General features: G+C 42.8%; 1 protein-coding gene across 3 annotated transcripts in view; it reads right to left on the bottom strand.

Moving 5' to 3' along the window:
* Positions 1-3,377: 3,377 nt before the first annotated feature.
* kremen1 (kringle containing transmembrane protein 1) overlaps positions 3,378-17,324 on the bottom strand; it is a 335,721-nt gene continuing 321,774 nt past the window's right edge. Inside the window, exons 10-12 of one of the 3 annotated variants that reach the window (XR_008725485.1) lie at positions 5,997-6,150; positions 3,709-3,809; positions 3,378-3,567 (exon numbers count right to left, since the gene is read on the bottom strand). The gene's annotated coding sequence lies outside the window, so the exon portion shown is untranslated. Of the gene's footprint in view, positions 3,568-3,660; positions 3,810-5,996; positions 6,151-17,324 lie in introns of those variants that run through there. The other 2 variants (XR_008725487.1, XR_008725486.1) reach the window with 2 other exon arrangements.

The raw sequence follows: 17,324 nt of genomic DNA, 5'->3' as shown, positions 1-17,324 counted from the left end.
CTTGGCACGCTCAGATATTGGCAGATCTTCCAGCTTATTTGATGTTATTCTTATTAATGTCACAACATACTTTTAATTCACTGCTTTTACATGTGGGTTTATAGGGAACAGAAATATGAACTACAGCGAGTTTAAACAAAGCAGGAAATAGGATCCAGTGAGTTTCAGCTTCTCTGTTTCAAAACAATTAGTCAAATAAATACTCTGGACCCTGGTTCTAGCTCTGAATTTCCCCACGTTCTCGTTGCTGACTTGGGTCTTGTCTACACTCCCTGTACATAGTCCAGACTTCTGCTGCGAGGAAGAGACCGTGTTCCACGTCTACATGGAGTGTGACAGGTTGCAGCCTCTTGTCGATTATCTGAAAATGCTAAAGTGTGGGTTGCTTTGAAAGTGCTTATGTGTTGCCTTTGCTTTGACAACGCTAAAGTGTGCGGCCTTTGCTTTGACAACGCTAAAGTGTGCGGCCTTTGCATTTGCGGCCTTTGCATTTGGTTTGAAAATGCTAAAGCTGTGTTGCATTATTGAAAAGTGCACTTGCGCTTGGCGGCCTTGCACCCAGCCTGAAGTGAATTTCAAGGAATAGCCGCGAGTCCACTGCCAGCCCAACAGCCGTGAGTGTGTGTGAGCTGCCAGCCCACCAGGCTTGAGTGATTGAGCTGCCAGCCCAAGAATCCATTCGGCCCAAAATGTCCATATTAGCCCTCTGGAAACCCGTCCCTTCAGCCCACAACACCCATACTAGCGCTCCAGAAAGCCCCCTCCCCCTCCCACTGGCCACCAATATTGGAATTTGTGGAGAGGTGGAATATTGCGTTGGGGGACCAGCCCTCAAGTGTGAAGCTGGGACCCAACGTAATGTGTGCTTCTGTGCACCTTCGAAGACATTGTAGCATGATAAATAGGTGAGGTACACTGGATCTAAATATGAGATGTGAGTTTGTGTAGGAAGGAATTGCAGATGCCGGTTTAAACCAAAGATAGACACAGAAAGCTGGAGTAACTCAGCGGGACAAGCAGCATCTCTGGAGAGAAGGATTGGGTGAGTCTGAAGAAGGGGTTGGACAGGCTAGATGCAGGGAGATTGTTCCCGATGTTGGGGAAGTCCAGGACAAGGGGTCACAGCTTAAGGATAAGGGGGAAATCCTTTAAAACCGAGATGAGAAGAACTTTTTTCACACAGAGAGTGGTGAATCTCTGGAACTCTGCCACAGAGGGTAGTTGAGGCCAGTTCATTGGCTATATTTAAGAGGGAGTTAGATGTGGCCATTCTGGCTAAGGGGATCAGGGGGTATGGAGAGAAGGCAGGTACGGGATACTGAGTTGGATGATCAGCCATGATCATATTAAATGGCGGTGCAGGCTCGAAGGGCTGAATGGCCTACTCCTGCACCTAATTTCTATGTTTCTATGTTTCGATGTTTCCAATTGAAAGGGTCTCGACCCAAAATGTCACCCATTCCTTCTCTCCAGAGATGCTGCCTATCCAGTTGAGTTGCTCCAGCTTGAGATGTGAGTTTGATTAATATAAGTTTTCAGTTGGTGAGTGTTGGGCTTATGGTTAATTGAAAACTATCTGAGGTTGGTGGGGTAGTTCTTGAAAGACTCAATCACTGACTTTCATGGTTATCTTCCAGTCTCCAAGTTTACTTTCCAAATACCTCTGAGTTCACTCACTCACATCATTATATTAATTTACAACTATATGTGATCTGGAGTTGTGGACAGGGCCAGCATTTATTGTCCATCCTTAATTGTCCTTGAGAAGATGGCAGTGAACTGCTTTCTTGAACACCAGCTGCTGTCCTTCTGATGAAGTTATTCCCACAGTGTTGTTGGGTAGTGAGTTCCAGGATTTAGACCCAACGATGAAGGACTATGGACTCATAGAGTCTTACAGTGAGGAAACAGCAAGGTTACACACTGGCCAACAGATCCCATCTATACAAGTCCGACCTGCCAGCGTCTGGCCCATATCCCTCTAAACCTGTCCTATCCATTTACCTGTCTAAATATTTCATAAACGTTGCAATAATACCTGCCTCAAACTCCTCCACCAACAGCTTGTTTAATACACCTATAACCCTTTTAGGCTGTGGGCCGAACATCAAAAATGTGTCTAGAAATAGGATTTCGTGACCCAAGTCACCAAACTACATGAACATTTCCACAGATTTGGATGAAATATAATTGAGAAGGAAGTCATAACTCGTCATTGCAGAAAGTTGCACGTTAATTAATTAAACTAATTAGAAAATGCGATCGGGAAAATAAGCGCCATCTAGTGGCCAATGCCCGTATTATACCATGGGCAGCCTATGTCCGTGTTGCAGTCCATTTAAACTATATATTATTATACCAATATATATATGTAACCTGTAAATATGAATGTAATCACATATAATTAAGTATAATTATATTATATAAAAATAATATGATGAATATAATTGTGAGTGTGTTTTTTTAATGACACTGTCGCAGAGGTCCTGCTCCTGAACCAGCCTAATTAATGGGTTAGGGCAGTTCTTGTGGGTTCCTCCCTATACTGAACCCCACTGACTGCCAATGTGCAGAGTGGGGGTGACGGCCATAGTGGGCCCGGGGCAGTGCCAGGCATGCATGTTCCAGTCGCTTTAATAGGAAATTAAATGAGACTGCAGCAGATGTCCCATGAACCTGCCTAATTAAAGGGTCAGAACAAATCCTCTAGGTTTTCCCATTTACTGAACCTCGCTGACTGCCAAAGTGGGGAGAGTGGGGGTGACAGCCAGAGTGGGACTGGGGCAGTGCCAGGCCTGTAAGAGACCCGTCTTATTTCTAATGTAAATGTCACATCCTGGCCAAGAATCGAATGCTCTGATGTTTACTTGATGAATATTCATTTTAAGCTACAATGAGCTTACATTTATGTTATCCCCCCCCCTCCCGATGGTGCCTTTGCAAATGAGGGCTATTACCATTAACCTAGAAGAACCCTAAAAGTGTTGAATTGTTTATCTCTAGTTTGTGTGTGTGCCTTTCAAACATGTATGTGTGGTTGTGTGTATGTACGTGTGGATGGATGTGTGTGTGCATGTATGTTTGGATGTGTACACGTATGTCTGTGTGTGAATGGATGTGTGTGTGTGTGCATTTATGTGTGCATGTATGTGTGTGTTTGCATGCACGGAAGTGTGCGTATGGATGGATGTGTGTGTGTGTGGATGTGCGTATGTGTGGATCGGTGGGTGGATTGTCGCAGTCATTCTTCGGCACGCCATTATCATACGTAATTCACTCATTGATTAAATAATTTGACCAAATAAACAGTGAAATGATCCACATTAAAATAAAACTTTATATAATCATTTTTTCCACAATTTATTTCTTTTGTGTACTTTGAACATTTACAAATGATGCAGTGCGCTGGTAGTACATGCCTACAGTCAGTGTGCTCGACAGTTGCTGTTTGTTGACTATGACTTGTCATGGATCGAAGCAGTCTCTTTGGGGCCGGCACATCTGCTTCACCATCAGGAACTGCCTCTTGAGGTGATTCACCTGCTCCAGGCTTTTCAGAGTCTTGAACTCAATTGAAAGAGGAAAAAGAAAACAGAAAAGGAATGAAAAGTAAAATAAATCAACATCCTCAAATATATCTTTTCATTTTTCAAAGTAACATCATATGACCATAAGTAAAAAGATTTGTTGTTTGAGTCCTATCATTACCTTTCTTCCTTCTAGACTTTGCTATCGCTCGATTTATTGTTGTTATGTTGCAGAAGTGACGATAGCACTCTGCATGATAACCCGGGATACACTGCTGCCTCCTAATAATAGAAGATAATATGTGTCAGGGTGTATTTTACATCTTTTCATGTTTTATATTATGTAAGACAATATCGACATATCAATGAGGAAATTAAACATGTATGCATGTCCAGGTAGATGGGATGGCAAGTCTGCAAATTATCAAATTAGTGTTCATTAAAGCACAGTGAAGGTCCACACAAAACACTTTTGTGTGGACAGGCTCTGAAGAGTGGAGGGGCAGAAGCTGCAGAAAAAAAAAATCTCATATTGCTTAGGTCTGCATGGACTTCAATTCATAAAATGTCAATCTCTTCTTAATGTCAATGAGACTGACACTGTAATTTACAGCCATAGATAAGACTTCAAGTTCAAGTGCAGGAGCAGAGGGTGCAGAATAGCTGGAGAAAGAAACATCTCATAGTACTTGGGTCTGCATGGACTTCAATTCCTAAAGTGTCGACCTCTATTTAATGTCAATGAGACTTACACTGTAATTTACTACACTTGATAAGTTATTTCAAGTTTCATTAGAGGCTACAGAAAAAAAAAATCTCATAGTCATTAAGTCTGCATGGACTTCAATTCATAAAATTTAAACATCTTCTTAATGTTGATGAGAATAACAATAGATTACTACCATAGAAAAACTAGTTCAAGTTCACATATCACCAATTCATTTCTACAGAAAAATCAACCATTTCTCACCATTTCTCACTGCAATGGAAGCATATAAAGTGCGATCGATATCAAAGGTCAAAAACTTTATTTGCCATTTGTGCTTACACACATAGGAACTCTTGTGCGGTTGTTCAGAGAGTCAAGTCAAGTCAAGTTAAAAAGACACACAGAAGACACATAATCTATAAAAACATATACTTCTCTAGAACTAAAAAAGAAAGAAAATGCCTAAAACCCTATATAAAGGGGAAAGTGAGAGCATTGTAAATTACACAAACCCTATATAAAAAGTGTCAATTGCATTGTAAATTGCACAGGCCCAGGAGACAATATAATATAATATAATATGATGTGCTATGAGGTAGGTCAGGACATCAGTTCATTTTGTTTTGGCCATGAGTCTCACTGTGGCAGGGAAGAAGCTCTTAAAAAAGCATGTACTGTTTGTGACGATGCTGTCGGCTCGTCTGTGCCTGAGGTTGTATGTGCAGTTTTTGTGTTTGAGCAGGGAGTGAGCTGGATGTAGTGTGTCTCTGATGATTCTCTCTGCTCTTTTTTGACAGCGCTGTGTATAGATTGTGTCCATGGAGGGGAGTTCCGTTCTGATAATCCTCTCTGCAGTCTTAATGACTCTTTGCAGAGCCTTCCTCTCTGTCTGTGTGGTGTTTCCATACCACACCGTGATGCCTGTGGTGAGGATGCTCTCTATCAGTCCTTTGTAGACCTGGGTGAGAGGGCGACTGTGCAGACCAGCTTTTCTGAGCAGCCTGATGAAGTACAGTCTCTGCTGGGCTTTTTTCACTGTGGCAGCAGTGTTCAAAGTCCAGTTCAGATCTGATGTTACTTGTAATCCCAGGTATCTGTAACTGTCAGCCCTCTCCACCACAGCCCCCTTGATGATGAGGGGCTGCAGGGGGGGTGGATTTTTCCTGAAGTCCATTATTATTTCCCTCCGTTTTTCTCTCGTGGTTGGGGTCTGAAAACGGCCGCTACAGTCGGCGCTATGTACAGCCTCCCCCCCCCCCCCCCCCGCCCCGCCCCCGCCCGCGGAGATGATCCGCAGCTCCGTGTTCGCGAATCGGCCGCTTCTTAATTGAAACCGCGGCTTCACTATATTAAGCCCCTAGGCCCCGCGGTTGGAGCACTTTTTCCCGGTAAGTTATCGCAGGCAGCTCCAAGATTAGCTGTTAAAGATGTATTACTCTACAACAAGCTGGCAATGTTTAATTGACTGTTATGGAAACATATAGTTTAGGCCCTCAATTTCATGATTGAATGAATGAATGAATAAATGATTGAATGAATGATTGAATGAATGAATGAATGAATTGAATGATTGAATGAATGAATGAATGAATGAATGAATGAATGATTGAATGAATGAATGAATGAATGAATGAATGAATGAATTGAATGAATGACTGTATGATTGAATGTATGATTGAATGAATGAATGAATGAATGAATGGATGAATGTATAAATGAATGTATGATAGATTTTCATAAATTTAGACTTTAGATCTTACCTTTCAGTTAGAGTTGATTCCTGGCTGTCTTCTTTGTGTTTCAGCACCTCAGCAGCAACTTTGCTTTCAATACTTTCTTCCACTTCAATCCACTTAGCAGCTCATTCTTCAGCCTTTCTAATGCTTTTTTCACTAAAAGCGCGTGATTGGCCAACTGGCATACAACTCAATGTTAAACGTGCTTTGATTAGACTAAAAATTACCCGACATTTTTCCGGTTTTTCTCTAATTTAATAAAAAATGTGCAAGTCTTCTTCATGATGAGTTTCAGGGGTGATTTATATAATTTGTTTTACACAATATGTGAACATTTCATGTAGTTTGGTGACTTGGGTCACGAAACTGTAGAATAAAGCTCTTCGGCCCACGGCCTATTTGTGTGAAAAAGCTACCAGTCATGTTCCTAATAAATCCCCCCCCCTCACCTTGAACCTATGTCCTCTGATCCTCAATATTCCTTCTCTCGACAAGAGACTGTGCACTACCCAATCTATTCCACTCATAATTTTGTACACCTCTCTAAAAGATCACCCCTCATCCTCCTGCGCTCTAAGGAGTCCTAGCCTGCTCAACCCCTCCCTGTAGCTCCGGCTCTCGAGTCCAGGCAACATCCTCGTCTCTGCATCCTTTCCAGCATGACAACATCTTTCCTATAACATGGTGCCCAAAACTGAACACAATTCTCTATATGCGGCTTCATCAATGCCTTATATAACTGCAACAAGACCTCCCAACTTCTATACTCAATACCCTGATTGATGGAGGCCAATGTGCCAAAAGCTTTCTTGACCACCCTATCTACCTGTGATGCAGCTTCCAACAAGCTATGCACCTGTCAGCCTCGATCCATCTGCTCCACCACACTACCCAGAGCCCTACCATTCACTGTGTAGGTCCTGCCCATGTTAGACGTCCCAAAATGCAATATCTCCCAATTATCTGTATTAAATTCCATCAGCCATTCCTCAGCCTACCTGCCCAACTGATCAAGATCCGACAGCAATTTTCAACAGCCATCTTCACCATCTACAATACCACCCACCTTTGTGTCATCTGCAAACTTACAACCTATGCCATGTATGTTCTCATCCAAATTATTGATACAGATGACAAACAGCAATGGGCCCAGCACTGAACCCTGAGACACACCACTAGTCACAGGCCCCTCGTCCACAAAACCACCTTTCATCACCACCCTCCGCTTCCATCCATGAAACCAATTTGTTATCCATTCAGCTATCTCTCCTTGGATCCCATAGGATCTAACCTTCCAGAGCAGCCTACCAAGGTTGAATACCTTGTTGAATAACATATTTCCAAGTTAGGATGCTGTGCAACTTCAAAGGAAAGCTGCAAGTAGTGGTGTACCTGCAATCATTTCATTTCATTCCAAAAAGGAAGAAAGAATCTAAGGGGAGTAGGAGGCAACTGTGGCTGACAAGAGAAGTTAGGGATAGAATAAAATTAAAAGAAAAGATGTACAACACAGCAAAGAGTAGCCGGAAGCCAGAGGATTGGGAAACATTCATAGGACAACAGAAGGAAACAAAACGGGCAATACAGGCTGAAAAGATGAAGTACGAGGGGAAGCTGGCCAGGAATATAAAGAAGGACATTAAAAGCTTCTTTAGGAAAAAGGAGTAGCAAAGTCAAATGTGGGTCCCTTGAAGGCAGACAAGGGTGAAATTATTATGGGAAACAAGGAAATGGCAGAAGAGTTGAACAGGTACTTCGGATCTGTCTTCAATAAGGAAGACACAAACAATCTCCCAGATGTACTGGAGGACAGAGGATCTGAGGGGGTAGAGGAACTGAAATAAATTTTCATTAGGCGAGAAATAGTATTGGGTAGGCTAATGGGACTGAAGGATGATAAATTCCCTGGACCTGATGGTCTGCATCCCAGGGTCCTCAGGGAGGTGGCTCTAGAAATAGTGGATGCATTGGTGATCATTTTCCAATGTCCAATAAATTCAGGATCAGTTCCTGTGGATTGGAGGATAGCTATTGTTATCCCACTTTTCAAGAAAGGAAATGAGAGAGAAAACGAGGAATTACAAACCACTTAGCCTGACCTCAATGGTGGGAAAGATGCTGGAGTCAATTATTAAAGAGGTAATAATGGGACATTTGGATAGCAGTAAAAGTCAACATAGATTTATGAAAGAGAAATCATGCTTGACTAATCTTCTGGAATTTTTTGAGGATGTGACAAGTAAAATGGATGAAGGGGAGCCAGTGGATGTATTGTATCTGGACTTTCAGAAAGCCTTTGATAATGTCCCGCACAGGAGACTGGTGACTAAAATTTAGAGCACATGGTATTGGGGGTAGGGTGTTGACATGGATAGAAATTGGTTGGCAGACAGGAAGCAAAGAATAGGAGTGAACGGGGCCTTTTCAGAATGGCAGGCAGTGGCGAGTGCAATGTCCCAAGGCTCGGTGTTGGGGCCGCAACTGTTTACCATATATATATATTAATGATTTGGAAGAAGGAATTAGGAACAACACTAGCAAGTTTGCGGATGACACAAAGCTGGGTGGCAGTGTGAATTGTGAAGAGCATGTTAGGAGATTGCAGGGTGACCTGGCCAGGTTGAGTGAGTGGGCAGATGCGTGGCAGATCCAGTATAGATAAATATGAGGTTATCCACTAAGGCGGCTAAAACTAGAGGGCAGATTATATGTCAATGAGGTTAGGTTAGATAAGGGGGAGGTGTAGTGAGACCTGGGTGTCCTTGTACACCGGTCACTGAAAGTTGGCATGCAGGTACTGCAGGCAGTGTAGAAAGCAAACGGAATGTTGGCCTTCATAACAGGAGGATATCTGTATAGGTTCTTCTGTAGTTCTATAGGGCTCTGGTAAGACCACATCTGGAGTATTGTGTACAGTTTTGGTCTCCTAATTTGAGGAAGGACATCCTTGTGATTGAGGCAGTGCAGTGTAGGTTCACGAGATTGATCCCTGGGATGGCGGGAATGTCGTATGATGAAAGAATGAAAAGACTAGGCTTGTATTCACTGGGGTTTAGGAGGATTAGGGGGTATCTTTTAGAAACATATAAAATTATAAAAGGACTGGACAAGCTCGATGCAGGAAAAATGTACCCAATGTTGGGCGAGTCCAGAACCAGGGGCCACAGTCTTAGAATAAAGGGACGGCCATTTAAGACTGATGTGAGAAAAAACTTTTTCACCCAGAGAGTTGTGAATTTGTGGAATTCCGTGCCACAGAGGGCAGTGGAGCCCAAATCACTGGATGGATTTAAGAGAGAGTTAGATAGAGCTCTTGGGGCTAGTGGATTTGAGGGATATGGGGAGAAGGCAGGCATTGATTGGGGACGATCAGCCATGATCACAATGAATGGTGGTGCTGGCTCGCAGGGCCGAATGGCCTCCATCTGCACCTATTTTCTATGTTTCTATGCTTCTTAGTGCTAGAGTGGGGCTGGTACTTCGTACTACCTTCACTTTAAGTACTTCTAATGAGCTTGCAACCACATCTTTCTGGGAGAAAAATGTCACTACTCTCTGTGAAAAAATTCTTAGTACCTCAGTTTTCAATGACTGGTCCCTGATCTTAAAGCCATGTTCCCATTAGTGAAAGCATCCCAACATATACCATGTCATGATGATCATTGAAAATAAGAAAGTCTATGCAAGATGGAAAGCAAATCAGAGAGAGGAAATAGGATGTGGCACTCTTCCAATTTAAATATATATGAATAGAAATTAATATTGTAACCATGAACACATCTATTGCATTCCCTGCTGTTTTAGTAAATATATTAGTTCAACTTAATTAATTTAAGGCTGTTGTTTTGTTCACTGCAAATATTAACTCTTAGTCAAGTCAGAAGATCATGGGTTCAGGTCCATTTCATAACCTGAAACTGAGTCTTGCAACCTTACCCATATGTTATTGCTGGAAGTGATCCAGCTCCGATACTAAACCTATATTTCTGCAGAGTTAGGCAGAAGATGTCTGTCCCATGACACTGTCTAAAAAGGAAAATGCTTCCATGTCCAAGCCTCAATCAACACCACCCAAAATAGATCAACTGGCTATTGATTCCATTTCTTTCAAGGCAGCAATGCACACTTCAAACGTACTCCAGAACAGAAGCAAATTTGGAACATGCTGAGGAAGCAAGGTCTTTAATAGTCCGACCAATACATTTCACTGAAATACTTCCTATTAAAGCTATTAAAATTCCACGATGAAATGTCAAATCATTTGTTTTGAATTAATGGTTTTGTTCACATATGTTTAAAAAATATCAGAACCATTTTAGTTTTTGTAATGCTTATACGAGATACAGAACATTCACCACTAAAGGGCCTGTACCACGAGCATGCGACCTGCATGCGGCAAGCGCGACCAAACCGGAAGCGGGGGCCGCGCGGAGGTCGAGTGAGTGACCCGTAGTTCGAGCGAAGTCCGCGGGAAGTTCGCGCATGACGTACGGTGTCAAGATGCTGCGTACGGCGTAGAGACACTGAGCACGCCCGTCGAGGTGGTGTGCACAGCGTCGAGGCGGCTGCGGGCCGGCAGGCCGTTGCCGCGCGGAATTTTTGAACACGATCAGTTTTTCGGAGTCCCGCGCGATGTCAGGACCAGCTCCGCACAACTCCATACGGCTCCGGCGATCGAAGTGGGACCGGCCCCGCGAGGCCGTACGGCTCAAGCGACCATGTTAGGTCGCACTTGCCACATGGAGTCGCATGCTCGTGGGACAGGCCCTTAACACTGCGAAATGCTGCAAACCTGGAAATTGGTGATTCAATACTATATAAATGTTGCCCAAAAAGTGGTGTTTTGATTTACTATATATCTAAAAGTCTCATCTTGACCACTTCCTGTCTGCGCTGTATATTGATTTTAGAAAAAAAAACGTTACCCTATATCGCTATGATTTTTGGCCATCTTACTTACAGTCCTCCTCCGCTGAGGCAGCCCGAGGATTTGGCCTACAATGTCTGTACTAGCCCTCTGGAAACCAGTCCCCTTGGTCCACAACACCCATACTAGCGCTCCAGAAAGCCCTCCCACTGGCCACCATACTGAAACCAGTAGAGAGGTGGAATATTGCGTTGGGGGACCAGCCCTCCCGTATGAAGTTGGGACCCACTGGGTCCCACAGTCTAGTTTCTTACTAAAAATGTTGACAAGACTAAACCAGTTTAAAAAAAGGTTACATTTTCTCAAACATGTTTGGGATTCAGTGGACTAGCCCTCGAGCTTTCTATTGTTTACTGAATTTTGTCCTTCAGATGATCGAGGAGCTGTGGATTGCTGAATGTCTTCAGGCAAGATCCGTAGGTTTCATTAGGTTGTTTGGGATCAGATAAAGGCACTTAATTTCATGTCTTTTATCTTGACATACATTGACGTCTTTGGAAAGTTGCCAGAAATCTTCTCCTTTATTCCTCAACTTCTGAAGTGCTCAGCTTTTAGACCAATTCTCCTTTCTCTACCCTTTACCACATATCCTTCTTCAGACTGATGTGGGAAAATGCAGTCGTTTGGATGGATCATGCAGCAGATCACAGCATTGGACTTAATGAGCAAACGCCCCGCGACTCCACAATAACTTTCTTTGTATTTGCTCGATGTCGGGCAGGATTAAAGTTGGAAAGACTTTGATCAATCCACTTTCGGTACAAAATCTAATGGATGTAAATAGCTATTTGGAAATCTGTATTGGTGAGTAAAACCCACTTGTTCAACAACCTCGTGTGTCAAGAAGAATTCTGACCATTGGTGCTTTTAAAAAGTAGCAGTGGCAATCCACGGAGCACAGACTATGTGTCCCTGTCACAACGTGAAGTAGAATGATCAGCACACTTGCTGCACACTGCGTTAGGGTTGAATCCCACTGCCTCGTCACACAGCCCAATCCTTTAATTATCCAGACAAATACCAGAGCCATTCTAAATCTTTGTAAGTCCACCACATGTTTAGTTTAGTTTAGTTTAGAGAGGGAACGGAAACAGGCCCTTCGGCCCACCGGATCTACGCTGACCAGCGACCTCGCACATTAACACTATCTTACACCCACTAGGTACAATTTATTTTTACATTTACCAAGCCAATTACCCTACAAACATGTACGTCTTTGGAATGTGGGAGTAAACTGAAGATCTCGGAGAAAACCCACGCAGGCCACGGGGAGAACGTGCAAACCCCGTACAGACAGCACCCATAGTCGGAATCGAACCTGGGTCTCCGGCGCTGCATTCGCTGTAAGGCAGCAACTCTACCGCTGTGCCACAGTGACATGCTTGGGTAAACACTTGTAATCCTGTGAAAGGAGTTAACATCTGAGCACGTCTCAAGAGAAACTGAAATTGATTTTAATAAAATTGCACGATTTGTGATCATGAGTCTTCATAATGTGACCTCCTGAACCCATTCAGAAAAACAGCTTCAGTGACCTTCTCTGTAATTTATACCACATGTCTTTACTCTTTGTGTAAATTCCACAACTGTCCAGAAATGTTATCTGGAGGCAAACTACGTAATGTGATGGCAATCTTCCCCTTCTAATTCTCATGCTCTTTTTTTATTGAAAATACTGTTTTCCACACTTTTATGCTTCAGGTATAAAGCTTTAGCAGCATAGCAACCTAAGCATCTTAAAGTTGCTTTGTAAATTTGTCAGCACTGTGGCTGCTATTTGTATACATTGCGTTTGCATGCAAAGAATCTCACTGTGCCCAGTCACACGTGACATAACAGTGTTCCTATTCCTTAACTTTAAATTTGTTTTTTTCTCCTGTGGGCTACCAGGAATTTCTGCACTTTGAGCAGTTCACAATTCCAGCTGTTTATTATCATTTTGTTGTTTTTCAGTTGGTCTGTGACAAATCGAATCAGTAACAAGTTCGAACGTAACCTACATTTATGGAGATAAAGAACATGTTAAACTTCAAATTCAAAAGGTTAATTTCGCACTTATTTAACTTGCTCCAGCTCCTTAATTAAACACAGTGACATAACTTAATATTCAGTCAGGGGATTTCGTTACATTTCAAATCAGAAATATTTTTGGAAATACCTTCCAGTTCAGGCGGGTTTAGTGTAAATTAAATCCATATGTATCCTATATGGTTAAAAGTCTAACAGGCAGGCCCATCTTTTATTAAATATGATTTTTTGTCAGTCATTCGCCAATTTAAAAGACCAACCTTACTTCTTACTTTTGCTTGGTTCATAATATAGTTCTATGACAGGCACACAATTGATGAGACTGTTCATAAAAATCGGTATGTCTTGCAATTCTCCATTTATTCTTTGTTATTTTCCTTTGTTGCATCCATGCTTTCTCACAACCCTCACCTCAGTTATTAATTGTCTCTCTCTAACTGCTGCTAGACCTGAAACGTCACCCATTCCTTCTCTCCAGAGATGCTGCCTGTCCCGCTGAGTTACTCCAGCATGTTGTATCTATCTGCTGCTATTCACCCATCCAATGACTGATCTCCTCATCTCCTCATCTCCTCACCCCATCAGAGATATTCCCTTTGTCGTATCCCTCCCAAACTTTTGTTGACAATGCAACACGTTTTTCCCCTCGCTTTCCCAGTTTGAGCTGGAATATTAACACAGTCTTTCTTTCCACAGGTACCTAACCTGCAATGTTTCTCCAACATTTTCTGTTTTTTTTAACAAAACCCGTTAAATGAATCATACGCCATTCTGAACATACACACGCAATCAATCATTTTTATACAGCCACTGCGTCAAAAATCACAGAAAGTCTCCACTCAAAAGGGCAGTTGCCAAATAAATTCAGGTCAGAGATTGATAGATTTTTAAATGTTGAGTTAATCAAGAAATACAAGGTTGGTGAGTAAAACTATCACTGAGCTCAAAGGTCAACCATGATATTGAATGATGGAAAAGACACACATGGACAATTGATCTGTTCTTGCTTCTGTGTAGGAGAGAACTGCAGATGCTGGTTTAAACCGAAGATAGGCACAACAAGCTGGATCAAAATTCAGCGGGAAAGGCAGCATCTCGTTTACTTCTACTTATGTTATTATGTAGCATGTACATTCTCTGACACTATAACTTACATTACTTTCTCACCATTGAAAAAAATATTGCCTCTTTCCATTAGTCTTACTAAAGTTAATAACGTCACACTTGTCCATATTCTACTCCATATGCCATCTCCTTACACACTCACTTGTCTACAGAATATTGGGGTCTTTGTGCCCTCATCATAGCTCATTTCCCCATTTCTCATTAAAAAAATGTTTTTAATTAAAAAAAACAACTGTACTGCTGGGGGTCCACAGCCCCCTCCTCACCTGGCAAACCAGGTGGGGGAGACGGTTTAGTCGCCGACTATCCGACCATGGTAGCACAGGATTACATGGCACGCGTGGCGGGGGGAACTCCCCCCGACCTGACCTGACCGAAATGGAGGAATATTGTTTTTTAGACTGCAGGCTTGTGACTAGTGATGTGTCTCAGGATTTGGTGCTGGAAACATGCTATGCTGGACACATAAACTACAATGGTGAGAATGTAGAAGGCATGTTGAGTAAGTTTGCAGATGACACTTAAATACGTGGTATCCTAGATAGCAAAGATGATTGTCAAAACTTAGAGCAGGGTCTCGATCAATTGGGCAAGTGGGCTGAGGAATGGATAATGGAGCTTAATGCTGAAAATGCGAGGTATGTTATTTTGGGATTGAGAGCCAGGACAGACCTTCGTGGTGAATGGCAGGGCCCTTGGAGTGTTGTAGAACAGAAGGATCTAGCAAAGCTGATACTTAGTTCCTTGAAAATGGTGTCACAGGTAGAAAGGGTGGCCAAGGAGGCTTTTGGTACATTGGCCTTCTGCAGTCAGGGTATTTAGTATAGAAGTTGGGATATCATGTTACAATTGTACAAGACGTTGACAAGGCCACATTTGGAGTATTGTGCTCAGTTTTGGGCATCCTGCTATGGAATGAATTTTGTTAAAGCTCGAAAGAGTGCAGAGAAAATTTACGAGGATGCTGCTAGGACATGAGGTTCTGAGCTATAGGAAGAGGTCTTGAGGGCTTGGCTTTTATTCCTTGGAATACAGGAGGATGAGGGATGATCTCATAGAGGTGCATAAGATCATGAGGAAATGGATAGGGTGAATGCACAGAATCTTTTACAGAGTAATGGATCCATGATCCAGAGGACATAGGTTTAAGGCAAGAGGGGAAAGATTTAATGGGAACCTGAGAGGCAAATGTTACACACAGAGGGTGGTGGATATATGTAATGTAATGAGCTGCAGAAGGAGGTAGTTGAAGCAGGTACTATGACAACATTTAAAATACCATTTGATTGGGTATATGGATAGGTAAAGGATAGGGTCCTTTTCACAATGGCAGGCAGTGACTAGTGGGGTACCGCAAGGCTCAGTGCTGGGACCCCAGCTATTTACAATATATATTAATGATCTGGATGAGGGAATTGAAGGCAATATCTCCAAGTTTGCGGATGACACTAAGCTGGGGGGCAGTGTTAGCTGTGAGGAGGATGCTAGGAGACTGCAAGGTGATTTGGATAGGCTGGGTGAGTGGGCAAATGTTTGGCAGATGCAGTATAATGTGGATAAATGTGAGGTTATCCATTTTGGTGGTAAAAACGGGAAAGCAGACTATTATCTAAATGGTGGCCGACTAGGAAAAGGGGAGATGCAGCGAGACCTGGGTGTCATGGTACACCAGTCATTGAAAGTAGGCATGCAGGTGCAGCAGGCAGTGAAGAAAGCGAATGGTATGTTAGCTTTCATAGCAAAAGGATTTGAGTATAGGAGCAGGGAGGTTCTACTGCAGTCTTGGTGAGACCACACCTGGAGTATTGCGTACAGTTTTGGTCCCCAAATCTGAGGAAGGACATTATTGCCATAGAGGGAGTGCAGAGAAGGTTCACCAGACTGATTTCTGGGATGTCAGGACTGTCTTATGAAGAAAGACTGGATAGACTTGGTTTATACTCTCTAGAATTTAGGAGATTGAGAGGGGATCTTATAGAAACGTACAAAATTCTTAAGGGGTTGGTCAGGCTAGATGCAGGAAGATTGCTCCCGATGTTGGGGAAGTCCAGGACAAGGGGTCACGGCTTAAGGATAAGGGGGAAATCCTTTAAAACTGAGATGAAAATAACTTTTTTTCACACAGAGAGTGGTGAATCTCTGGAACTCTCTGCCACAGAGGGTAGTTGAGGCCAGTTAATTTGCTATATTTAAGAGGGAGTTAGATGTGGCCCTTGTGGCTAAGGGGATCAGAGGGTATGGAGAGAAGGCAGGTACGGGATACTGAGTTGGATGATCAGCCATGATCATATTGAATGGCGGTGCAGGCTCGAAGGGCCGAATGGCCTACTCCTGCACCTAATTTCTATGTTTCTATGTTTCTATGAAAGATTTGAGGGATATGGATTAATCACAGGCAGCTGGGATCAATATAATGGGGCATGATGGTTGGCATGGACAAGTTGGGCTGAAGGACCTGATTCCATATTGTATGACTAGGATTCTATAACTCTAATTAGGGACACAATACTGGCACCTTCAAGTCTATGCTACCATTTCATATCTATATAACTAAAAGTCTTATCTTGACCACTTCCTGTCTGCGCTGTATATTGATTTTAGGAAAAGCGCTACCCTATTTTGCGATGATTTTTGGCCATCTTACTCACAGTCCTCCTCCACTGAGGCAGCCCCGAGGATTTTTCCCGATCGATTAAAAATAAAAAGATATGAGTGTTTAAAAAATCTTGAGATCAGCTGATTGGTCCTCTCGCCTGTCAACCATCATGATGAAGGTAACACCCCTTCTGGGGGGGGGGGGGCAGGACTATAAAACCCCGGATGCCTGTTCGTCAGTCAGTCACTCTGGAGGATCGCAAGCGAGAGGCCACAACTGAGATTCTAAGCTGTGAATCAACTGAACTGTGAGTTTGCAATGTACTTGCAACAAATGACTTGTTAGCCCTTAATGACTGACAACGCAATGAGCGGCTTGGCCTGCCCTGTGCTTGAGACTGCAATGCAAAATGGAAATGACAATGCCATGAGTTGTTTGGCCTGCCCTGTGCTTGAGACTGCAATGCAAAATGGAAATGATAATGACAATGCCATGTGTTGTTTGGCCTGCCCTGTGCTTGAGACTGCAATGCAAAATGGAAATTAAATTAGGATGCCATGAGTTTTTAGGCCTGCCCTGTGCTTGAGACTGCAATGCAAAATGTAAATGAAATGACAATGGCATGAGTTGTTTGGCCTGCCCTGTGCTTGAGACAGCAATGCAAAATGGAACTGAA

The sequence above is a fragment of the Leucoraja erinacea genome, chromosome 25 (assembly GCF_028641065.1).
Source record: "Leucoraja erinacea ecotype New England chromosome 25, Leri_hhj_1, whole genome shotgun sequence".
Lineage (NCBI taxonomy): Eukaryota > Metazoa > Chordata > Chondrichthyes > Rajiformes > Rajidae > Leucoraja > Leucoraja erinaceus.
The sequence above is the reverse complement of the archived record's forward strand: the minus strand, read 5'-3'. Positions and strand labels throughout refer to the sequence as shown.